Source organism: Eptatretus burgeri, chromosome 3 (assembly GCF_056783735.1).
Source record: "Eptatretus burgeri isolate ZD-2024b chromosome 3, Ebu_testis_v1, whole genome shotgun sequence".
Taxonomy (NCBI): domain Eukaryota; kingdom Metazoa; phylum Chordata; class Myxini; order Myxiniformes; family Myxinidae; genus Eptatretus; species Eptatretus burgeri.
Window position 1 is genome coordinate 97,293,621 of NC_140963.1, and position 27,323 is coordinate 97,320,943.

General features: G+C 43.7%; 1 long non-coding RNA gene across 5 annotated transcripts in view; it reads right to left on the minus strand.

Annotated features, from left to right (window-relative positions):
- The window catches only part of LOC147030501 (uncharacterized), a 191,173-nt gene extending 169,876 nt beyond the window's left edge, over positions 1-21,297 (minus strand). The window contains exons 1-2 of one of the 5 annotated variants that reach the window (XR_015056410.1): positions 21,280-21,297; positions 7,945-8,005 (exon numbers count right to left, since the gene is read on the minus strand). This is a non-coding gene — a long non-coding RNA (uncharacterized LOC147030501). Of the gene's footprint in view, positions 1-7,944; positions 8,006-20,078; positions 20,136-20,265; positions 20,511-21,166; positions 21,217-21,279 lie in introns of those variants that run through there. The other 4 variants (XR_015056408.1, XR_015056407.1, XR_015056400.1 and 1 more) reach the window with 4 other exon arrangements.
- Between the last annotated feature and the right edge of the window lie 6,026 nt (positions 21,298-27,323).

The window sequence follows — 27,323 nt, forward strand, 5'->3', positions numbered from 1 at the left end:
CACACAAATACCACATTTAATCAATCCATTGATACCCCCTTCCCTTCGTGTGCAGACTTTTTGGCTGCTACACTGGTACTCATTTTGCCGACCTCGGAAGTATGACAGGCTGAGTCAACCCCCTAGTGTTAATTCAGTGGCCAACAGGGCTTGAACTCAGGAAGCTAGGATCCCAAGCCACTACCCTAACCGCTAGGCCAATCCCAGGTTTTTATCTTTCTAGGGCAAACTGCATTTTAAGGTTGGCCTCCAAAGCCAGTCGCCGACTGGGCATCCTCCATTATACAAAGTCCTTCCTTAGCACACCTGAACACCTTATACATCAACCTACAAGGCCTTCATCAGTACAGAGGATAGGTGCATTATAGAGTTGAATCATGCACTTTTTGATGAAAGTATCAAACTTGGTACACATAATCAGTTGGCAATTACAAACAAAATTAGATATTGTGCCATCCCAGTTTTGGCCAATGATGGCTATGGTGGCTTCTTTCAAAATGGCCACCGCCTTACACTAAAATTGCATATAACTCAGCAACCAAGAGGCTGAGGATCCTAATTCTGTTGTCCTTTTATAGGTTTTTGGGGTCATAGAATTCAAAGAAGGCAATGTTGAGTATGTGTAGCCACTTATTGTCCCACTTTTTAAAGATAAATACCCTTTTATAGGTTATGGAGACAAGTTTGGAGGTCTTTATACTGCTTTATTTTACATTTATGAAAATATGATGCCATAAATTTAAGTACTAAACTACTACACGACAAAAATACAACACTATAATACAACAATAACATCAGTCAAAACGATGCCAAGTGTGGACGATGAGGGAGTTGAATTAAAACTTGTAGTTGTAGATACCGAAGTGCCATAAGTCAGATAAGCTCACAGTCAAATATGAAATGCCTGACATCACATGAACTAATAATGACAAGAACCACCACATTCACACAAAGCTGTGCATGGCAGAATTGCCTTTGCGCATTTGCAGTTTCTTTGACAGCCTTTGCTACAACCGCATCTTATAAGTTCCCTGCAAACTCTGCTGGCTTCAGGAAGACTGCTCCAAAGAACATCCCATTTTACATCACTTCTGGTTGTCCATCCCCATCCATCTGGTTGTGAGGGTGTCACTTTTGGTTGAAGCACCCAACTCCAAACGTGACGGCCTGATATACTGCCCATCTAGTGTGCTGAAGTAGACCATCATCCAGTGTGCTGAAGTAGACCACCTTTGGTCGGTGGAATGTTGCTCACGTCTCTGCCTTTCCGTGTGAACAGTTCAACCCTGCGCTCATCAACATGGTGTCTAGAACTTGTTCGGTCATAAAGAAGTACGACGAATCTCTCCAAAGCATCCATCTACTGGAAGAGGGAGCTCATCACAGCCTTTATTGTGTTGTATTACTTGAAATTGTTTTCAACTGTGAGCCAGACTGTTAAAGACTACCAGCTGACAAATGCTCATCAAGGCTTGAGTTTGATTTGCAAGTGCCTATTCAGAAATATTTGGCCCATATAGCAGCATGGCAATAAGAGTCCTCAAAGACTGAGTTTCCATATTGAGTAAAATTTTGCCATATTCTGCTTCAACGTTGCTTCCACGCCACTACCGTTATCAAGCCTTGTGAGGAAAACAGTGTTGAGCAATCGACCAGCAGAGTGGAAGGCAATTAAATCATCTGCAAGGCTTGTGTAACCTGCTCCAATGTCAGTGCGCTTTGAATTGGCGAGGCAACAGCTTTTCATTGGTGTCCTCCTGACAAATGAAACATTTCAACCAGTCAGTTTGTATGATGACAGCAGCAGGCTGCATCCTTGGGTCAAAAAGCTTCACTGTCGATGCCATCATATTACTTGGAAAGAAGGTAAACGTCAGTTAGTTCATTTTTACGAATTTATGGCATCATTATAACATGGGGAAAGCATGAGGCAAAGACCGGCTCGGAGCATTCAGGGATCTATTTGATATCCATATCACAATTGTGGCAGGTACTAAAGTAGTACATGTAGTGGTTTGAAGAAATAGAATGGAACAAGAAATAGAATAGAGCAAGATCAGCAGCTTGAAGAATGATGAATGACTGAGAACCAAAAACAGACGATGATGACTCAGTGCTCACTTGTGAAAGATATGCAAACTATGGGATGGGTTTACATTGAGTGGATTTTAAGATAAATGCTGTTCCCAACGATATGAACATATTCAAGTGAACGTCATCACAAATTCCCTCCAGCAATGAATAAACTAAACCTCATCACCAAGTACACACAACAGGGATCGCAGTTCTAACCCATCAATCAAGCAAACGCTTCACAACACATGGCTGACTAAATGTACTTTCCATGAACAAGGATTATAAGGACAAGCTCTATAAAAGACAACAGGAATGTAGACTTGACTGGGTATCTAACCTAATCTAGGAATGAGGTTGGTCACTGAGCAAAGCAGCAACCATCAGCAAGGATATGCCCGAGCACAATGGAGCCTGCGAGGTTATGGGGACGAGGTTACACTCTCACCATCTGCATTTTAGCGTCAGAATTCTACAAAGCAGGGGTAAAGTACATATCCCACACCTGATTAGTACACTCACGACACTATACGCAACAAAGCAAACATGAGATGTGACACTGTCACATCTCCGTGACCGAAATAATTACTCAAAACGATGGACTAAAAACAGTGGCTCCCGGCCAGTTGGCAACCACGTGTTGACTCCAACATTCTCTGTCAGATGGCAGCAGCTGATGGATAAACAGCAGATAAACAATAAGTGCGGGAAACCAAAAAGTGGGCGGGTCCAGAACACACTAAATCTCACACAGGATTGAGGTACTGGTTATATCATATTTTCATAAATGTAAAATAAAGCAATATAAAGACCTCCAAACTTGTCTCTATAACCTATAAAAGGGTATTTATCTTTAAAAAGTGGGACAACAAGTGGCTACACATTGCCTTCTTTGAATTCTATGATCCAAAAACTAATATAGAGACACCAGAATTAGGATCCTAGGCCTCTTGGTTGCTGAGTTATATGCTATTTTAGTGTTAGGCAGTTGCAATTTTGAAAGGTGGCCACCATAGCCGTCATAGGCAAAAACATGGATGGCACTATTTCTAATTTTGTTTGAAATGGCCTACTGATTATGTGCACCAAATTTGATGCTTTTATCAAAAAGTGCACAATTCTTCCCCTTATCTGCCGGATTCGATAGAGTACTACTCTCCTGTCTGGGCTGGCTCCACTGCCTCACATCTTGCTCAGCTCGATGCTTTGGTAACCAAGGTCTTCAAGATGATTGGAATCTCCCACAATGAAGCTGAGTCTTTGGGCTTATCACTTCGCCATTGCAGACAGGTCGGTGCTTTCGAAATCTACTGCCTCCTCTCTCATCTTACACCATTGTTCACCTCCATTCATTTGTTCCAGTTTTTTCCCACTTGTGGAATCAACTTCCATCCACATCCTCTTCAATGTTATTCTTCCCTCCGGGTCTTCAAGAGAGGTGTTCACCACCATCTCAGATCATCCCCAATCCAAAACCATAATCTTTTCTACCTTGATTAATCCCACCTTCCAATTTTCCAATTTTCCCTCTGTATCAATCTCGTCCACCCCATGCATCCTCTGTGTCCAACTTGTCCACCCCAGGCATGCGTGTTTTTTGTCTGTTACGTCCTAGTCCATTCAGTGTATTAGCTCTTCCACGAGCCTCGATTATGTACACAAAAAATATATTGCAGGATCATGCAAAACAGTTCTAATTCCTGGCATTGCAATACAGCCCACTGACAAGTCCTTCCTATTTATTTGGCAATAATGTCAGTTCCCAATACAGTTAGCATTTGACATGGCATTAAATAATGCTTAAGATCAAACTTTGCAAAGATTTGAAGTGTACCTGCATGATGCAGTTTTCACAATGGCCAACTATATGTTGTTGCTTACCCACCCCACATTTGCCATTCACAAAATATTTGGTTCGCAATAGCAGCAGATTCATTCCACAAAACAAAAAATGTTGTATACAAGAGAAGTGCTTTGCATTTTATGTTGAAAAAGTGTTTTTTTTTCCATAAAAATCTTGAAAATCTTTTTGCAAGCAATACTGCAACAAACAGTCCAGTGTACATCATGGAGAACTGTAGTACTACATATAGAGGGATGATACGGGGAAAAATAGCCCCCATTCAAATGTGTATATAATGATATGTATACAATGATGCACTACAGAGTGAAGTCATAAGCATTTAAAAGCCATAACTTTTATTCTCGAGTGTTTTCTGCACTACCAAGACTTAAAAAACGCCAGAATAGGTCACTAAATTATTACATCAGGAGATCGCTAAAACAACAATTTGAACTTATTATTATTATTGTTTTTCTTCTTCTGCTGTGTCTTCCCCTCTCAAAACAATGTAAATCTGTAACCCAACGTACCTCAATAACTGCTGAAGCTATGATGATGATTGCAACGTGAGGAAGTTTCTTTGACTCTGAGCTAGTGCATGCAACCCAAAATTATAAAATATACGAAACATTAATCGTTTTATTAGGAAAATAAATCAAACGTAAATGTGGACTCAACCAAACAAGGCCAGGATTATGGGAGGGGGAAAAATGGATAGTGGACAGAACCATTCCAAAATTGATACATATCCAAACCAACAGCCAAATCAAGTGAAACAAGTATTAAAACAATTTAATAACATAGATTATTTTAATCCATACAAAAATAACAAAATATGGAAAACACTAAGCATTTTTGTATTTTTTTAATGATAATCACATTGTTTCGCAACTGTGGTAATCCACATCGTGGACTGAACCAAAAGCCAGAAATGGGGGGAGGGGGAGAGGGGTAGAATGTACCATAAGCCAAATTTAATAACAAATGGATTTAATCCATACCAAAATGACAAAATGTATGAAACATCAAGCATTTTATTACTTTAACAAATTGCAGAAACAAGAAAACAAACATTAAAAACAAATGTAAAAACAGAGGGATGAAATCTCAAAAAACAACCAAACAAGGTATGAATGACACCACATTACGATGCGACAATACAACACCACAATCCTCTTTTTTTGTATACATTGAGGAGGGTCGTATGAGAGGAGGAGGAGGAGGAGGAGATTGGGACCATACTCTGTGCAGAGAGTTGTTGCTGTCTCCTTGTCTCCTCTCCTTGGTCTCCTTGGCTATTGGGCACAATCCTGGATGGGTCACCACTCCGACACAGTATACCAGCATACTGGCACTCATTTTGCCAACCTCAGAAGGGTGACAGGCCAAGTTAACCCCACCTGGTATTAATTCAACAGCTGAGCGGGATTGAACTCAAGACCCGAGGATCCAAAGCCCGCCATCCCAATCATTAAGCCAACACCTCACATAAGAGCTAACACACAACACTCAGCAAAGGCGGCATGAGATAAGACGGGCAGGAGAGGGAAGGACAAAACAGTGGGGAACAGACACCTTAGGAGATCTATGGAAGGGAGAGGGATGGGGCGGGGAACATGGGGTACAGAAGGGGTAGAAAAGATTGTGGTTTTGGAAGGGTGAAGGTAAGAGGTGGTGGTGATCTGCAGTTTTGAAGGCCTGGAGAGAAGAATGGGATTGAAGAGAGTGTGGGAGTTTATTCCAAAGGTGGGGAAAAAGAGGAATGAAAGAGTGAAGGTAAGCAGTGATTTTGGTAGTTTTACCAGAAGGGGGTTGTTGGCAGACCTTGAGCACCCTGCAGAAATATGGTGTGGATATATCGTACACAGAGCAGGGGGCGCGACCGGAGAGGAGACAGTAGAAGACAGAAAGACCACTGACCTGCCTGCGTTGAGAGAGTGAGAGGCCCAAAGGCTCAGCCTCATCGCAGGAGATCCTCATGGATAACCATCAAGATACATTTTGACATTTTACTTTTGTTGTGGGATTGTGATGGATGAAGAAGAATATTGAAGAAGAATAACAATGAAGAATGACACCACATGATGATGGCAGAATACACCACCACAATGCTCCTCTGGTTTATCATCACAATATCTTTTGACGTTCCATCACAATCCCACAAAAAAAGTGAAATGTCAAAAGATGTGATGCTAAACCAGAAGATTGTGGTGTCGTATTGTGGCATCATAATGTTGTTCTTTATTATTATTCCATCACAATCCCACAACAAAAGTAAAATGTCAAAAGATGTTGTGATGGTAATCCATAAGAGGATTGTGGTGTCGTATTGTGGCATCGTAATGTGTTAAAATTCATACCTTGTTTGGTTGTTTTTTGAGATTTCAAAATGCTGTTTTTTTGTGTGTGTGTGTGTGTGTGTGTGTGTGTGTGTGTGTGTGTGTGTGTATGTGTGTATGTGTGTATGTGTGTGTGTGTGTATGTATATATATATATATATATATATATATATATATATATATATATATATATATATATATATATATATATATATATATATATATATATATATATATATATATATATATATATATATATATATATATATACACACACACACATGTGTTTGTATACACTTTTCTTGCTATTTTTAAATATATTTAACAATTAAAAATAGTGGGCAGGTATCTTGTTTGTAAAAAACAATTGAATGCCTTGTACCGTAAAAGTAACAGTGGCTGTATTATGAGAGCATCGAGCAACTTGTCATTTTAGAGAATGTCCAATCGCTGATGTCATACATGGCACGAAACAACTATTCCAGTCAAAATGTCAGCAAGATAAGACTGGCTATTTACATGACCTTGAAACTCATGAAGAGCAGTTTTTCCATGATAACATATCGCATTTGAAATCATTCAGCTTTTTATCCTCCCTGTCATTCTCAATCAAGATAGCATTCAACATGGCACTGCCATACCCGGACACAATCATCGTCATTTCTGACATGACAATGATTCATCAAAGAATTGCATAGCAAGCCTTTGTTTCCAACAATAGCGTGCAAGATTGGTCTGACATATAGGTATTTAGTCTGAATGAAAGATCAATACATCATCTGGGAATCATTACATTGATGAGTCATTAATTGTTAAGAAAAGTCCAAATTACTGGAAGCATGGTGTTGACTACCTTCCACATATTACATATGCATGAGATTGGGGAGAGGCGCTTTCTTGCTCATGTGGATTGTCACAATCATGGGATTGTTACCCTCATTCTTGTGAGGTTTGATGGACCAGAGTGAGTTGCGAACTGCAGTCGTAAGGAATTGCTAAACAGTTATACTTCTAAAATGACTAGGATTTTCAGAATAAACACCGTTTATTATCACAGCTAAGGTGATAAGCCTTTATATGTGAGCACAGTAGAACAAGAAGCTGAGCCAGTTTCACAAAATAAATAAATTGTTTGGTTATTATTCTGTAAAAACTTAAAGTTATGCTGATTATATACATTTGGTTTCATGAATGTGTTATTCTTGTTTCAGAGTGTAGTCTGTAAGTTTATCCCATCATCTAATGATGAATCTCATGAGAAGTGAATATGGAGGTATGTTCAAAAATTATTTTGCAAAGAATGTGCAATCACAAAAGAAATCCACTGACACATGGTGTTTATGTATAGGGAAGGTGCACCCTCATACTCTCCAGACTTTGTGTCAATGTTAATACCTTGAAGATGATTTCTGGTCAAAACAAGTGGTGGATTTGACACACCCACAAACTGCTGCTGATATCAAGGCATTTATCAAGGATAATTGTCACGTTAATATCACCAAACCTCACAAAAAAGTGCAGTCTCTCACCATACCGTTTGCTCCATCCACGAACACTGGGCATGTCCAAGATGTTCTCAGAAAAAATGGGTCCCCCAAAACCTCAGCGCTCATGAGCAACATCACCCAATGACAATATCACAAGCTTCTCAAACTGTTCAACACAAATCCAAAAGACTTCATTCCTCACCTTGTAACTGGTGATGAAAGAGTAGTTGAATCGCTCATATCCTGAAACCAAATTGGAATCCCTGCAATAGAAACACAAGGGATCACCACCACCCAATACATTTCACATCCATCCCTCAGCCGGCAATACCATTTCCTCAGTTTTCTCGGATGTCAAGGGAATCCTGCTGATTGACAATATGCTTCATATAACTACAACCACAAGATAATATTTCACCAGCCTCATCATATTTGGCTGTGAGCTGTTTTGTGTCTTTCACAAACTGCAACTAAGCCAGAAGTTGCAATACAATATAATATAATATAATATAATATAATATAATATAATATAATATAATATATATCATATATCATGTATTATACCAACTTCTCTGACCCAAAAGGGGGAAATGGTCAGACAACATGTTTTGGTGGTGTGTGTGTGTGTGTGTGTGTGTGTGTGTGTGTGTGTGTGTGTGTGTGTGTGTGTGTGTGTGTGTGTGTGTGTGTGTGTGTGTGCACGACCGGTCAAAAGTTTTCAAACACCCCCATTTTTCCAGTTTTTCCTGAAATTTAAGCAGTTTTATGTTTCAATGTACTCTGAAATTAAAGCATAGAACAAATAAACATTTGCAGATAAAAAAGAAATCATGGAATAGTTTTGTTGAACAAAATTTAATCTAAATTTTTGACTCGTCAAAGTAGGCACCTTTTGCAGATATAACAGCCAAACATACTTTTTGCATTCTTTCTTCAATGGAAATCAAATATTGTTTGGAAAGTTCTTCCCAACACTGTTGCAGAAGTTCCCACAAATGTGTTGCACTTGTGGGTTGTTTTGCTTTCACCCTTCTGTCCAGCTTTCACCCTTTCACCCTTCCCATGGCATTCAAGGCCATCTCCACTCATGGCTCGCAGACTTCCTCTCCTGTCGCAGTCAACGTGTGGCCCTAAATGGAGTTCTTTCATCCCCTCTTCCTGTGCAGGCTGGAGTTCCTCATGGTAGCGTTCTGGGCCCTGTTCTTTTTCTGGTTTTCATCAATGATCTCTCGGACTCTCTGGAAAATCCTCTATTTCTCTTTGCCGACGACTCCACCCTCTGCCGTACCATCTGTCATCCCTCAAACCGGCAAGCAGCAGCTTCTTCACTCACTGCAGATCTGGATAAAATCACAAACTGGTCCAACACGTGGAACATGTCTTTCAATCCAGACAAATCTCACACTCTCACTATGTCTCTTCTAAAGGACCGTTTTCAAAATCCCCCCATCCACTTTCTCAACAATCCTCTGGAAGAAGTCTTTTCCTTCAAGCTTCTAGGTCTCACTATCTGCCATGACCTTTCCTGGGAAAGTCACATTTCCAACCTCGCCTCAAAGGCCAGTCGCCGACTGGGAATCCTCCGTCGTGCTAAGTCCTTCCTCGGCCCTCGAGCTCCTGACCACTTACAAAGCTTTTGTCCGTAGCCTGATGGAGTACTGCTCTCCCCTCTGGGCTGGTGCTCCTGCCTCCCACCTTTCTCGGCTTCATGCTGTCGAAACCAGGGCATTTAAGATCATCGGCATCTCCCGCAATGAAGCTGAGTCTTTGGGCCTCTGACTCAATCACCGCAGGTTGGTCGGTGGTCTTTCTGTCTTCTACCGACTCCTCTCCAGCCTTGCCCCCCCTGCTCTCTCTGCGATTTGTCCCCACCACATTTCCACAGGGCGCTCAAGGTCCGCCAACAACCCCCTTCTGGTAAAACTACCAAAATCACGAATCACTGCTCATCTTCACTCTTTCATTCCTCTTTTTTCCCGCCTTTGGAATAAACTTCCTCACTCTATTCTTTCCCATTCTTCCCTCCAAGCTTTCAAAACAGCTGTTCACCACCACTTCTTATCTTCCCCCATCCAAATCGTCGATCTTTTCTACCCCCAATAATCCACCCAAGCCCACTTCCTTCATTTCTCCTGCTTTCCTTCCTGAAAGTCCCTGAAATGTCCATCTTCTCTTCGCCATGTTCCCCGTCCCATCCCCATCCCTCTCCCTTCCACAGTTCACCTAATGTGTCTGTTCCCCACTGTTTTGTCCCTTCCACTCCCGCCCCTCTTGTCTCATGCCTCCTTGCTGTGAGTTGTTTGTTAGCTCTCATACGAGCCTCGACCAAGGTATACAAAAAAAAAAAAAAAAAAAAAAAAAAAAAAAAAGCGCATCCCAAACCAGCTTGATGGGTTTTAAGTCTGGAGACTGTGCTGGCCATTCCATAATTTGAAGCCGACAGTCTTGTTCTTTTCTTTTAAGGTAGTTCTGACATAGCCTGGAGGTATGTTTTGGGCCGTTATCTTGCTGTAAGATGAACTCCTGACCGACTAAGCAGATACCAGAGGGTATTGCATGGCGCTGCAAAATGCTGTGCTAGCCCTTTGGTGCAGGGTGCCAGTCACTCTGTGCAAGTCGCCGACTCTAGATCCAGCAACAAAGCCGCAGATCATCACGCTTCCTCCTCCATGTTTGACAGTTGGTGTCACACACTGAGGAACCATCCTTTCACCTACTCGACAGCATACAAAAACCCTGCGTGATGAACCGAAGATTTCAAATTTTGATTCATCGGTCCATAAGACCTTCTTCCAGTTTTCAGTAGTCCACTGGCGGTACTTCATGGCCAAGGCAAGCCTCTTTTTCTTATTTTGCCATCTTAGCAATGGCTTTCTTACTGCCACTCGACCTGTCAAACCTGCAGCTCGAAGTCTTCTCTTCATAGTTGAAACTGAGACTTCCTTACTTTGACCAGTATTAAGCTGTGCTTGAAGCTGCTGTCCTGTGAGACGCCTATCACACAAGCTGTTGACTCAGAAACTTGTCTTCGGATTGTGTTGTGGCTTTGGGTCTGCCAGACCTCTTCCTGTCAGAGTTTCCTCCAGTTTCCAAGTGCCTTTTGATGGTGTAGGAAACTGTACTCACTGACACCTTGGCCTCTTTGCAATTTCTCTAAAGTAAAGACCTACACTTTTAAGGGTTATTATGGTCTGTCTGTCTTCCTTGGTTAATTGTCTTTTTCTCGCCATTATGATAGCATTATACTACTTCCTGCAGTGCAATATTGCCCAAATAATGCTTCAGAGGGTGTATCAACACAGTCTGTTCCAACACTGCTTTTATACAGACAGAGGGTTTGTAACAAATCAACAAAAGTTGGGACACCTGTAGGAATTGTTTGCATCAACCCTCAAGGCTTAATTTACTTCCATTGCTGCAGAACAGCTGCAGTTGCTAACCCATTACTTGTTCCATGAAAATGGCCTTTTTTAACAACTCTGAAATTTACATTATTTTTCAGTTTTTGGAAACCTAAACTTTTTTTTTTAACCTCTGGCAGTTTACCGCTTTGCTTTGTACCATTTCAGGTTATTCTTTGGACTTGAACTGCTTAAATTTCATTAAAAACTGGGAAAAATTGAGGTGTTCTAAGCCTTTTGACCAGTCGTGTATATTTATACATATATACAGTCATCCCCCGTTTATCGCGGGGGTTACGTTCCAAACCCCCCCCCCCGCGAGAAGTGAAAATCCGCGATGAATGGACGCCTCCCCCAAAAATGCCCATTTTTTTTATAAACACGGTGTATAAACACGATTGGGTTTGATTTATATCGAGTGCATAATAAACGCTGGGCAGTGTGTAAACACGATTGGGTTTATTTATATCGAGTGAATATTAAACGCTGGACGGTGTATAAACACAATTGGGTTTTATATATATCGAGTGATTATTAAACGCTGGGTGGTGTATAAACACGATTGGGTTTGATTTATAACGAGTGAATATTAAACGCTGGGCGGTGTATAAACACGATTGGATTTGATTTATATCGAGCAAATATAAACCTTCCTCTGGTGCTTCAGTTCCTTGCCAGAAGCCTTAGAAGGTGCAGAGCGTTTGGGCGGCATCGTGGGGCTTGGAGAAAAAAACGTAGAAAATATTCGAAGTTCACAAGCGAAACTTTGTCTCGTGCGTTGTGTGACTGGTCGAGCGCCACACGTTATAATTTATTGCTTAAATAATATATATTTTATATATTATTACCGTGATGTACCGGGGGAATCCGCAGAAAAATTAGTTAGGTTCCAAGGGAAAAACCGCGATGAAGTGGGGGCGCGATAGGTGAACCGCGATGAAGTGGGGGCGCGATATAGCGGGGGATTACTGTATACATATAAATACATATACATATAGACATACATGCACACACACCCGGACCCGAGATTTGCGGTTTCAACATTCATGGGTTCCGCACATTTGCAGTTTGCGGTTAATTTGCGACATGCTCCTACATTCGTGGGAAATTGCCCCGCATATTCGCGGTTTTCGCGACGATTTTCTTATTTTTCACGAGCCACGAGCATAACAGTTCTAAAACATATCTTCCAGGAGCCATGCACAAAGCAGCTGGATGTACCTTCAGTACAATACTGTACATACGCAAAAAACATATCTTCCACGAGCCACGAACATGACCTGCTTCCTGTGATAAACATAATTTTGCAGGACATCTCACCATGTGCACTTTAAACATATGGTATTGTATTGTAGCATCGCGGAATATATATAGTTTTGTATAGTTTTGTGGGATGTCTCACCAGTGTAACACGTCATTTCCTGCGACGTCATCCCCCGTGAGTTACTTTCAGAATAAAAACACGAACAGCATCTATTGATGTATCCAGTAATTACCAAGTCACCACATACAGACATTACACAATGGAAACATTCAGTGCATCTTAGTGGAAATCACCATCTTGCAATAAAACAGTACCATCTGAGCCTTTACATTTGAAAAAATGCTCAGCATAATCTGCCTGTAGATAGGAAAGATGTCATGTCCTGTGAGTTAACGAATGGAAATGTTCAGCATATCTATTAGTGTAATTAGCAGCAGATCATGAACCAGGAACCACCACGAATCGATAATGTTATCCCCCTTGTCTCCATTGTAACAATGACAAAACACTCGTAGATTTTACCTGACACTTGTGTTTTTTTACACCTGAAATTCACGATTTTACCCTGAAACTTGCAAATTTTCGTCTGTTTCCACAGCATTTTCCTGCATTTTCACGAGATTTTCCCCGACATGCGGATTTTTCACCATTCGGGAAATTCCCGGAACCTGTCCCCGCATTTCCCATTGAAACAATGCCCCCACATTAGCGCTATCAACATTCACGGGGTTTTCCCAGAACGCATCCCCCGCGTAATACCAGGGCCCTGGTGTGTGTGTGTGTGTGTGTGTGTATATATATATATAATTTTAAGCTCTTTCTAACCACTGACTGATATTAAAGATTGGTACCTTCCAGGAGATGTAGAAGGCTGAAATTTTACGTGCCAATGGACATCGAAGATAGTACACCAGAAAAAAAAAAAAAACGCAGAATCGTCGGACAACATTCAAAAATGAAAACATAAATAAACTGGAAGGGCACTCGGTAGAGCACATACCTCCGCCACGTAATGCCTGATCCACGAGAGCATATTGGGCCCAATCAATATATTTTTGAAATGTCATGCTATGTATCATTTTTGGCCCAATCGATGGTGAAAAATCACTTTTAAAAAAAATTAAATAACTCTCGAATCCAGATCCCAATTCGGATCTTCACCAAAATCGAATCAATTCGTCCATACCACACACCCAACCTCTCCACCAAGTTTCGTCCAAATCCGTCTCCAACTTTTTCAGATATCATGCTGTAGCTGTTTTAGCCTGATCTCTCAATGGTGAAGAATCACTTAAAAGATTATCAGATTCGGAGCCGGATCCGGATCTTCACCGAAACTGAATCATTTCTTCCTCGTCACACACGCAACATGTCCACTTAGTATTGTTCGAATCTGTTCACAACTTTTTGAGATATCTAGAGAACATTGTACTTTAGGTACTTCTACATATAGACGGTCCCCTGTGCCAGTGCGCATGCGCAGCCTGAGCCGGAGCCGGAGATGTTGTGGGCGTTTCAACCTGCTCAATACTTGTTTGATTATTGTCGTTTCACGCTAATAAAGTGATCGAACGAATTGAACTCTGTTCTTATTTACAATCAAACAACTTGATGCAGTCGAGTAAAGATCGTCGGTGCTGAGGAGGACACGACTGGGTGAAAACGGACCAGGAGAACGTCGACAGTAAGTTTGGGTTTCTCGGGTACTGTACCCAATCTTCGCCCCCAGGACAATGTACACACGTGTGCATCACCGAAAATAGAACATTTACTCCAGAATAACTGTTCCAATGGCGCCGGTGGAAGCAGAGTGCCCGATCGAGGGTTGTGACTATATGGCTACACACGCAGAGGCGGCAGTGGTGGCGGCCATGCTGAGTATACACGCCACTGTGCACGTCGCCGCCCCCAGGGCGACGAGCTCGAATGCCAAGACGGAGAAACTCAAGCGTCCCTCCATAGCACTGGCCGGAACGGGCGAGGCCTGGTCGTACTTCATAACCCGCTGGGGCGAATACAAAACAGGTACTAAGCTTGTCGGACCCGACATAGTCACGCAGCTACTGGAGTGCTGTGAGGAGGAGCTGAGAAAGGACCTCACTCGCGCGGCGGATAGGAGCCTCGTGGGCAGCGATGAAGAAGACGTCCTCGCCGCCATGAAGGCGCTCGCCGTTCGGACGGAGAACACAATGGTAGCTCGAGTGGCCCTGTCTAACATGCGGCAGGGACACGAGGAGCCCGTCCGGTCGTTCCACGCCCGCATCAAGGGGCAGGCGGATACATGCAAGTATGAAATGAAGTGCACCAAGGCAGGGTGCGATCAGGTCAACCACTTCACGGAAGAGATATTGCGCAACGTGGTTGCCCGTAGCATCGCGGACCAAGCAATACAACTTGACCTACTCGGTGAGAAGAACCAGGACATGCCATTAAAGGACATGATAGAGTATATCGAGGCCAAAGAGTCTGGAAAACGCTCGGCATCGCGCCTGCTTGACACTCAGAGCAGGGACGCGATCAGTAGTTCGTATCGGCGGGGAAAGCAACAGGATGTCCGCGCCAGAGTAGGTGCCAGGCCGGAAAAACCGAAGGCCAAGCCCGAAGGAGTATGCATCTACTGCGGCGAGGTGGGCCACGACAAAACGCCTCAATGGCGCGTCAGACGCGCCGAGTGCCCCGGATACAGTAAAAAGTGCCGGAAGTGTGGCCGCCAGAATCACCTCGACAAGGCGTGCCTGGGCGGCCGATCGGCTAGACCCCCATCTAAGGAGAACGACGGGATGTACAACGAGCAGACGGCAGCCTTCGTCGAGCTATGCACAGTCACCATGGCCAGCACAGAGGACGAAATGCGCACGCTTCCACTCACTCACCACCTGTACGATGATATGTGCGATAAGTGGATGAAACGCGTATCCGACCCGCAGCCATACGTCAACCTCACTCTCACCAACAAGCGCGAGGATTACAAAGCGCTGGGTTTTAACCTCCTGAAACACACCCGCGCGGTAACTCTACCCGCTATGGCAGACACGGGGTGCCAGAGCTGCCTGATCGGCATTAAAGTCGTCCAACAAATGGGCCTGAGTACCGAGGACCTCATACCTGTATCCATGACCATGAAGGCCGCAAAAAACAAAGGAATTCGTATCCTCGGAGCCGTGGTAGTCAGATTCGCCGGTAACAGTGACGACGCTCGGAGATTGGAGACGCGCCAAATCGCGTACGTGACGGACTCTTCAGACCGCATATTCCTCTCCCGCGCGGCCTGCATGGACCTGGGCATGATCTCGGACAGATTCCCGACACTCGGAGAGGTGAATCTGACGACCTCGGAATTGTGCGACTGCCCGCGACGCGCGGAGTTGCCGACCAAGCCGACCGCACTCCCCATGCTGGCGACCGAGGCCAACAGAGAGGCACTACAGTCACACTTACTCAGGATGTATGCTCAGAGCACATTCAACACGTGCCCACACCAGCCACTACCGAGAATGACCGGCCCGCCACTACGTCTTATGCTCAGTGAGAACGCGACACCGGTTGCCCATCACACTCCAATCTCCGTGGCCATACATTGGCAAGATGAGGTAAAAGCAGGCCTCGACCAGGACGTTCGTCTCGGCGTGTTGGAGGAAGTACCCATCGGCACGCCGGTGACATGGTGTCACCGCATGGTAATTTGCACGAAAAAGAATGGCAAGCCGCGACGCACCGTCGACTTTCAGGCCTTGAACAAGCATGCCTTCCGCGAGACCCACCACAACCAATCCCCGTTCCACCAGGCGATACGCGTACCTAACGGGAAGCGCAAGACAGTATTCAACGCATGGAACGGTTACCATAGCGTCCGCCTACACGAGGACGACCTTCATCACTCCATGGGGGCGCTACCGGTACCTTTCTGCCCCACAAGGGTATATGGCATCTTCTTCTTCTTCTTTCGGCTGCTCCCGTTCGGGGTCGCCACAGCGGATCATCCATATGATCCGCATAGTGATTTGGCACATATTTTACGCCGGATGCCCTTCCTGACGCAACCCTGGTCGCCTCTTACAACACAGGGATATGGTACACCTATTTTAACCAGGGTATACACCGGCCCAGTACACTGGTACTCATTTTGCCGACCTCGGAAGGATGACAGGCTGAGTCAACCCCCTGGTGTATTAATTCAGTGGCCCAACGGGGCTTGAACTCAGGACCTTTTGGATCCCAAGCCGCTGCCCTAACCACTGTGCCAACACACCAGGCTACAAGGGTATATGGCATCGGGGGACGGTTACTCACGACGATACGATGAGATCGTCGCGGACATTGGCAACAAGACCAAGTGCATAGATGACACGCTACTATGGTCAGACACGATTGAGGGGAGCTACTTCCAGGCGGTCCAATGGCTGGATATATGCGGCCGGAATGGAATCATCCTCAACCCGGAGAAGTTTGTCTTCAGCGCACCCACGGTGGACTTTGCGGGCTTCACGATCACCATGACCGACGAGCGACCGTGCAGCCGCTACCTGGAAGCAATCCACGATTTCCCACAACCGCATAACATCACCGACGTCAGATCGTGGTTCGGGCTTGTCAACCAGGTGGCATACGCCTTTAGTATGGCCGAAGGAATGCAGCCATTCCGGAAGCTCCTGAAAAGTGGAGAACGCTTCCAGTGGTCCATGGAGTTAAAGGACATATTCCGTGAGTCAAAAGATGTGATCGTACAAGAAATCAAACACGGTGTCTGCATATTTGACAAAACTAAGCCAACATGCATCGCCACGGACTGGTCGAAGGAGGGAATCGGATTCTGGTTGCTTCAAAAGCACTGCCGATGCATGCCAGTTCGACCATTCTGCTGCACTGATGGATGGAAAATAACCCTGGTCAGCAGCAGATTTACACACGCGGCAGAATCCAGATACGCGCCCATAGAGAGCGAGGCTCTTGCAATCGCGGACGCCTTGGACAAGGCACGCTACTTCGTACTGGGCTGCGAGAACTTTATCGTTGCGGTAGACCACAAACCACTGCTGAAACTCCTTGCAGACAGAGCACTTGACGACATACCAACGCCCGGCTCAGGAACCTGAAGGAGAAGACCCTGCATTATCGCTTCCGCATCATACATATCCCGGGCATGAAGAACAAGGCGGCAGATGCCATGTCGCGCAGGCCAGTCGGCACCACGCGACCTCCACTCATGAACCTTCCAGATGACAATGCCACCATAGCGACCCACCTCCAACCAAGCACGCACACCGAAGTCCTGTCTCTCCTACGCCAAACTGAGCCGGAGTATGATGATGACGTCAAGGAGAACAACCTGGCATGGTGCGCCGCGGGCCTCAAATCATTGCGATCAGTAACATGGGATCGCGTCAGGGAAGCCACCAGCAGCGATGGCGATATGCACATATTGGAGGGAATGACAATGAACGGCATCCCCGACTCAAAAATCGAGATGCCAGAGACAATTCGCGACTATCACCAGTACCGCGAGAACATTACATCGACAGATGGAGTGATCCTATACAAGGACTGAGTAGTCATACCACCCTCACTCCGCGATGATGTGCTGAGCGCCCTACACGCTGCCCACCAGGGCGTATCAATGATGACCGCCCGCGCAGAATCCTCTGTATTCTGGCCAGGCATGTCGGCCGACATCAGCACCACTCGGAAAAACTGCGAACACTGCCACCAGATGGCACCATCACAGCTTGGAGCGCCACCAACTCCACCTATCCCAGTCCTTTACCCCTTTCAGGCAGTGTGCTCAGACTTCTTTGTACACATGGGTGCACACTACCTTGTGACGGTGGACAGATACTCGAACTGGCCGATCATCTCAAAGTCGAAGGGTGGCGCCGCCGGACTCATAAACCACTTACGTCGCGCCTTCGTGATGTCAGAAGAGCTCGCATCGGATGGGGGACCGGAGTTCACCTTCACCGAGACCAGGTCATTCCTGCACAGATGGGGCGTACACCACCGCTTGTCATCGGTGGCCTTCCCTCACAGCAACTGTCACACGGAGATTGGAGTTAAGACAATGAAACGACTTGTCATGGACAACACCAGCCCGCAGGGAGAACTTGACACTGACGCTGTGCAGAGAGCGATACTACAATATCGTAACACGCCTGACCCTGACACGAAGATCTCCCCGGCAATGTGTGTCTTCGGCCGCCCGATACGTGATTTCATCCCAATTATCCGCAGGAAGTAGAGACCACACGACTCTTGGCATGAGACCCTGAAAGCAAGGGAGGAGGCCCTCCGCAAACATCATATCCGCACAGCCGACACCTGGGCAGAACACACCAAACGCCTTCCGCCACTTGTTGTAGGGGACCAAGTCCGCGTACAGAACCAGACAGGACCCCACCCAAAAAAATGGGACAAGACAGGCAGTATCGTGGAGGTATGCCAACACGACCAATACATGATCAAGATCGACGGCTCGGGCAGAGTCACAATTCGGAACAGGAAATTCCTGCGCAAGTTAAGCCCAGTTCGCAATGACCAGCTGCCACCCCGGTCTATCTATGATGATCTAGCAACCCACATCACTGTACCTGCACCCGTTGTAACACCGCAACTGCCTGACCTCGACAGCGAACCTGTGACATCTGCGACGCCAACGGGCCCACGCCGGCACTGACGTCAGTATGCACACCCCGGCACAAGACGACACCCGTTTCAGACACGCCAGCAGCACCAGGACGAGGCACACGGAGGCGCTCGATCCTTCATACGCCACCATCGGCCCCTGAAACCCCGAGAACCCCATCCCCACTGGGGCCCGATGTGACACCACCAGCACCAGCAACAGGCCAACGCCGATCCACCAGAGCGACCAGCGTGCCTGCCTGGCACAAGGACTACTCCATGGAATAGTCACACGATGGGCGATATAAACTTTTGTTCATTCATTAAACTTAATATTTTCTCAGCCTTTATCTATTAACATAATAAAGACTCGGAGGGAGATAGAGAACATTGTACTTTACGGTACTTCTACATATCGACGGTCCCCTGTGCCAGTGCGCATGCGCAGCCTGACCCGGAGCCAGGGATGTTGTGGACGTTTCAACCTGTTCAATACTTGGTTGATTATTGTCGTTTCACGCTAATAAAGTGGTCGAACAAATTGAACTCTGTTCTTATTTAATATCGTGCTATATATTGTTTTTGGCCCGATCTCTCAATCGGGAAGAATCACTTTAAAAATAGTAGTAGTCCGATCCAGAACCAGATCTTCACAAAAATCTAATCAGTTCGTCCTTGTCACACACTGAACCTGTCCACAACATTTCATCCGGATCCGTCCACAACCTTTTGATATATCCTGTACACAAACAGACACACAAGCCGGTAGGCGACGAGGGATCCGCTGGGATCGAAGCGCTGGATACGATGCTTTTCATTCTGACCGATCCACCGACGATGATTCATTGCCAACACGTATTGGTTCACATACAATTGTTCCTCTGCCTGGCAAGATTTTTCCAACTGGCACTCCTCATAAAAAACGACGGTAAATAGACACCCTATTTTTGAAGGACGACCATTTGAAAAATAAAACCTAAATCAAAAATCGGCTCGAGTAAATTAGGGACGAATTAAGTAAAAAATAAAATGTGTCAATATTTTTGTTGACATTACCTCAGATGACGGCAAACAGAGTGGACGTCAGAAGAACACGAAACAAAACGTAACAGAGAGAGAGAAAAAAAAGAGAGAGAAAAAAGAGAGAAAGAGAAAAAAGAGAGAGAAAAAAAAGAAAGAGAAAAAGAAAGAGAGAGAGAGAGAGACCATAAACAGAACAACAGATATTCAGGGAAATACGAACCAGACCGTGGGTAGCGCGAGAAGACGTCCTGGTCGGTTGTTTTTGATGAACCTGGCGGTGTCGCGGGCGATAACATAACGGGGGGGGTGTAGAATTTTTTTTTTTTAAAGATGTTTTTCAAATTCCACATAACTTGATTTATACCATATTATTAGAAATCCACAAAGACAGAAATGCCGGTGATTCCATTTATTTTGGATCCTTTTCACTTTGGTCCATAACGTTTGGATCGAGGAGAGATTGAAGGTGGAACGACGGTGTAGTTCCTTACAAACACTGTATACACACCTTAAATGACGGTAAATCGACACCCGATTTTTGAAGGACTACCATTTGAAAAATAAAACCTAAATCAAAAATCTGCTCGAGTAAAATTTTCTAAATATCTCGAAGTGTTTAATTCCGAAGTCTCGTTTCTCTACATTCAAAACTGTAGGACAAGTATTGAAAATAGTGAACGTGCGGTTTTTCGGCCGCTATATAGCAACGGGTGGTTGCTTAGCAACGAAACTCAAACGCGCATGTTCCCTGCTCATTAAGCACCTGATCGCCAAGTTTCATCGAAATCGGTTTGCTGGTTTGTGCTGTGGAGCCTCACGTTACACACACACACACACACACACACACACACACACACACACACACACACACACACACACACACACACACACACACACACACACACACACACACACACACACACACACACACACACACACACACACACACACACACGGAAAACCCAACAATAAGGGATATCTAGCGAATCCAACAAACAGACAAAAAGGGGTGAAAACATAACCTCCTTCAGCTTCGGTGATGGAGGTAATGAAAACAAAAAATTAAATATTCATTTCAATAAAATAGACATTATAGATAAAATAGACAAATAGACACTTGCATTCCTCAGGATAAAACCACAAGCAGATGAAGAAGCACCAAACTCTCGTTTATAAAGTTAAAATGTAATGTCCTCAACTTTGATTGGTTGAGAGAAAGAAGGAATGGGATTACCTGATTGGTGGAACCATAGAGCATCACAAATAATGAGTAGGCAGAAGTGAACCATCATGAATAATGAATTGGCGGAGATGAGTCACCAAAGTACCGGCAGACACATCATGCTAATTCGCTGAGGGCAAATATATATATATATATATATATATATATATATATATATATATATATATATATATACATACATGCATATATATATATATACATATATATATATATATATATATATATATATATATATACACATATATATGTATACATATATATATATATATATATATATATATATATATATATATATATATATATATACATATATACTTAGTGTCCTGCATATAATGAATACCGTTTACCAAAAGGTCACCTGACCTAATTACCGGGGACACGCCCTCGGTACGGACTTGCTCAAACCAGATCATCTTACCAGATCAGATGCAGCTGAGCGGGACTGCCAAACACGTACTGGCGAGGAAACAGATCGTTGGGGGATAACCTCCTGGCTAAACGAGGATGCTGGCCATGCTGGGTCAATGGGAGAAAACACGAAAATGTGCTGGGAATATTTCTATACAAAGCATTTATTTACAATCAAGTGAGGAAAAGTATGTTGCACATTGAATGGGGTTTCTTTTTATGTACAGCAGGGGATAGCAAGGAATCTGTGGGGTGCGGCAAAAGACAAGCAATCTTACAAAAGCAGGCACAGAGCAGAGTTATCCCGTTATATCTTCTACAATCTTAATTTATGCTAGGACAGGTGCCATCACACACACACACACACACACACACACACACACACACACACACACACACACACACGGAAGATTAGATAGCCAGAAAGAAATAAAGCAGGTGAGGATAAAAGACCTCTTAATACCAGGTTCGGTCGGCAGACCAATGCAACCCAGAATGCTTAGGAAGAAGTAGGTTGGAGGAATACTGGTTGTATCTCAGGTGTGGGGATGAGAAATCTGTTGTAGTGCAATGTGAGGGGGGGCGGTACCTCTGAGGGACACTCCACCTGAGCGTTCCTACCCTGTGATATGGCACATTATCTCCTGCTTAATTACTTTGCCGGGGCTCGTGGCAACATGCGCTCTCCACACTGGTCCATCTGACCTCACGGTGGTGGCGGAACGTCGAGAGTATGACAGGGAGTCTTGGCAGTTGCCTTGGATCAGGCTCTCGAAGGCGAAGAAGAAGAAGAAGAAGAAGAAGAAGAAGAAGAAGAAGAAGAAGAAGAAGAAGAAGAAGAAGAAGAAGAAGAAGAAGAAGCAGTGCATTCTGGCAATCCCACACCAATAGCAAGACAGGGTGTAAAATGAAGAGGTGAGAGGCAAGCGAAGAGGAAGCAGCGAAGCGGAGGCTCTAACGACTCCACGCTACTCCTTTTATAAGCCCCGGGCGAAGGGTGGGGTGATGACCAGAAAGTGACTCTGTGGCCCGAATCCTGCTTCTCCATTGGGACACAGCAGCCCTGGCTACGCCCTGCCAGGCTCCGAGACTGGAAACCGTCTCAGTTTTCCACCTGCTTCGGCGTGGGTCAGAGCTCCTGACTCAACATAGGGCATGCTCCCTGAGCTATCACCCCGGCGCCAAACGTGTTCCGAGTGCAGTCTGAATGTAGAATTGCAGTAAACTTTCCCCGCCACCCATGGGCCCCCTCATGAGCCAAAAAATAAACCAAACTCCCGGATTGCCCTTCTCGTGACCCCTCATCATTGCCCATCGTCTTGCCATGGTCTGGCGACTGGATAAGGGTTGTATCAATTCCGCATGTTCACCCGGGATGTCCCTGATGAGATGCGGTCAAGCTATTAACATCTGTTGTGTGGTCAAGCATTGCGCGGTGCCGAGGACAATCCGAGTCATGCAGTGTTCCTCAAAATAGAGTGAATATTTTGGATATATTTTCCCATGTGCGGGAGGCATTTATGGTCAACGTGGTGAGGTTTGGTGAGCGAGGTGTGAAGTAAGGTGAGGTGCCAGTTGGGAAATGGCACGCAGATTTGAACGAAACAATGGTGCACGATGCGCGGGTGGTATAGTGTGTAGTGGAGTGGTGTGGTGGATGCGAGTCATGGGAGGCATCGTGGTGTGCTTATTATCAATTGCCTATTGAATGGTGTGTGTGCTTGCATGCTTGTTTTGTACTATGGCTAAAAGGAAAGGGTTGGAGTGGGAATCAAAATATGAATTATGAAGAGTTACTAGACCGAACTACAAGACCCACGCAACGCACTTCATCCTGTTAACCCACTAGACATGTGGGAAGGACTAACTACATGAAGATTAATGAAATAACTGCCTGGGGATCACTGTATGTCGGGTGCCATTGCCTTAGAGGCATGCGGTTTTGCAAAACCGCAATAATATTTGTATATATATATATATATATATATATATATATATATATATATATATATATATATATATATATATATATATATATATATATATATATATATATATATATATATATATATATATATATACAGTGGGGAGAACAAGTATTTGATACACTGCCGATTTTGCAGGTTTTCCCACTTACAAAGCACGTCGAGGTCTGTAATTTTTATCATCGGTACACTTCAACTGTGAAAGACGGAATCAAAAAAAAATTCTGAAAATCACATTGTATGATTTTAAAATAATTAATTTGCATTTTATTGCATGAAATAAGTATTTGATGCATCAGAAAAACAGAACTTAATGTTTGGTACAGAAACCTTTGTTTGCAATTACAGAGATCAGACGTTTCCTATAGTTCTTAACCAGGTTTGCACAGACTGCAGCAGGGATTTTGGCCCACTCCTCCATACAGATCTTCTCCAGATCCTTCAGGTTTTGGGGCTGTCGCTGGGCAACACAGACTTTCAGCTCCCTCCAAAGATTTTCTATTGGGTTCAGGTCTGGAGACTGGCTCGGCCACTCCAGGACATTGAGATGCTTCTTACGGAGCCACTCCTTAGTTGCCCTGGCTGTGTGTTTCGGGTCGTTGTCATGCTGGAAGACCCAGCCACACCCCATCTTCAATGCTCTTGTTGAGTGAAGGAGGTTGTTGGCCAAGATCTCACGATACATGGTCCCATCCATCCTCCCCTCAATACGGTGCAGTCGTCCTGCCCCCTTTGCAGTGTGCAAAAGCAAACACGGCGAATGGAGTTTAAACCAAAAAGCTCTATTTTGGTCTCATCAGACCACAGGACCTTCTCCCATTCCTCCTCTGGATCATCCAGATGGTCATTGGCAAACTTCAGATGGGCCTGGGCATGCGCTGGCTTGAGCAGAGGGACCTTGCGTGCGCTGCAGGATTTTAATCCATGATGGCGTAGTGTGTTACTTATGGTTTTCTTTGATACTGTGGTCCCAGCTCTCTTCAGGTCATTGACCAGGTCCTGCCGTGTAGTTCTGGGCTGATCCCTCACCTTTCTCATGATAATTGAGGCTCCACGAGGTGAGATCTTGCATGGAGCCCCAGACCAAGGGAGATTGACTGTTATCTTGAACTTCTTCCATTTTCTAATAATTGTGCCAACAGTTGTTGCCTTCTCACCAAGCTGCTTGCCTATTGTCCTGTAGCCCATCCCAGCCTTGTGCAAGTCTACAATTTTGTCCCTGATGTCCTTTGACAGCTCTCTGGTATTGCCCATTGTGGAGAGGTTGGAGTCTGATTGATTGAGTGTGGACAGCTGTCTTTTTTGCAGATAACGAGTTCAAATAGGTGCAGTTAATACAGGTAATGAGTGGAGAATGGGAGGGCTTCTTAAAGACAAAACTAACAGGTCTGTGAGAGCCGGAATTCTTACTGGTTGGTAGGTGATCAAATACTTATTTCATGCAATAAAATGCAAATTAATTATTTAAAAATCATACAATGTGATTTTCAGAATTTTTGTTTTCGATTCCCCCTTTCACAGTTGTAGTGTACCTCTGATAAAAATTACAGACCTCTACGTGCTTTGTAAGTGGGAAAACCTGCAAAATCGGCAGTGTATCAAATACTTGTTCTCCCCACTGTATATATATATATATATATATATATATATATATATATATATATATATATATATATATATATATATATATATATATATGTATATATATATGTATATATATATATATATATATATATATATATATATGTATATATATATGTATATATATATATATATATATATATATATATATATATATATATATATATATATATATATATATATATATATATATACAAATATGATGACGCAATGAGCTGTACTGGACAGATCTAACTAAACCAGGCAAGTCTGATGGTAGAGGACAGACAATATATCGTCAAAATCTTAAGGAGTAAACCTCAGTGACAAAAAAATTATCCTAATGTCGGCAGCAGGACCTCATTAGTTGAAATGGCAAAGCAAAAAGACTTGTTACCCAGCATTTCAATGATGAAGATCATCAATTCTGATAACATGAACACTGCGTACTCATGTAGAACTTGCAACCAAACAAGTAAAATTAGCAACCAAAAGACATGTCTGATTATGATTATTTATGTGTGTGTGTGTGTGTGTGTATCTATATATATATATATATATATATATATATATATATATATATATATATATATATATATATATATATATATATATATATATATATATATATATATATATACTCTGACAACAAAGAGGCTAACACTAAATATCAGCAGCATCTCGTTTCCCACAGCATTAAACATAATCTTATCAACGTTTAGTTGATAAAATCGATTGTTTGTGGTTGGTGATAAACTAGTTCACATGCATTATTTACACAGCAAGGCAGTTTGCCTTGTGCAAAGAGGGAATGATCAAATACGTGTAATTCTGCGGAACTAATGATATAAACGTTATTCTGCAGCACATTTATAATATCAACACGTAACCATAAAACATTGATACCCAAATACTACACATGAAATTGGTGGAGGGGGGTGCGGTTGAGGGAGTGCGTACACCAACTACATTCCGGTTTTAGTAAGTTTCTTTCATTGTTTTTTTGGCCAAAATCTTTATTGATACAAACGTCTTCTGAGTGGGAAGAAGTGGGAGTGAGGATTTGTATATTATTTCTCACGGTTTCCATGAACACCATATAAAGTGTTTCAATACCTCTAGCATTCGAGTCTCTCCAGAACTCAGGAACACATCACCTTCAAGTTGAAGGTTGTGCCGATGGGATCTCACAACAGCAACATCTACCATGGTCACAACACCCAGTCAGTGGTCAAGTAAGGTGTCTGATGACAACACACACAGTGAACATCGTGATCTCAAACCAGTGACAGTCGAAATGCAGGAAATAGTCTGACTTAGGGATTGGGTGACAATCTCTAGCAGCCACCGTGCCCCAAAAATTCTACTCTTTGCACCACAATCAGCACAATCTTTCATCAACTGTCAATCAGCTACAATCACACTCCTCGCAATGCAAATCTACAGGCCTTCTATACTTTTCCAGCATAGTCACTCACTTCACCTTCTCCATTTAGGTTTGCACTCAACTTTCAGTGGTGGAAAAATAGCTTTTAGAATTATCCTATCCTTCACGTTATTTTTTCATGCGGAATCGAAGCTCGTGGAGGAGCGACAACACAGAGCACCCCAGTATGTAACAGAACAAAAAGGACAGCAGAAATAAGGGCAGGGAGGTGGAAAACTCACCACCAGCAATATAGGGAGATAAAATACAGGGAGATAAAGGAATAAAGCACATGGGAAAGAATGAGAGCAAGGAAGGCAAGGATAAAAGGGATGAATAAGATGGATACAGCCGCAAACTTTTAATCACAGAATTGAAAGAGAAAACTGGAGAAGTAGAAATAGAACAATTTTTTAAAAAACCACAATAATAATACAGTAATAAACATAATAATAGAACTAGAAAGAATCTGAAAATGCAAAGTCCATCCACTTTGGATTCAGATTCAAACTACTTCTTCTTCCGTTTACTTTTTGACCTTGTGACAAAATTATTTGTCTTTTCCATATTGTCATAATAAAGCTTTGTTTAAAATT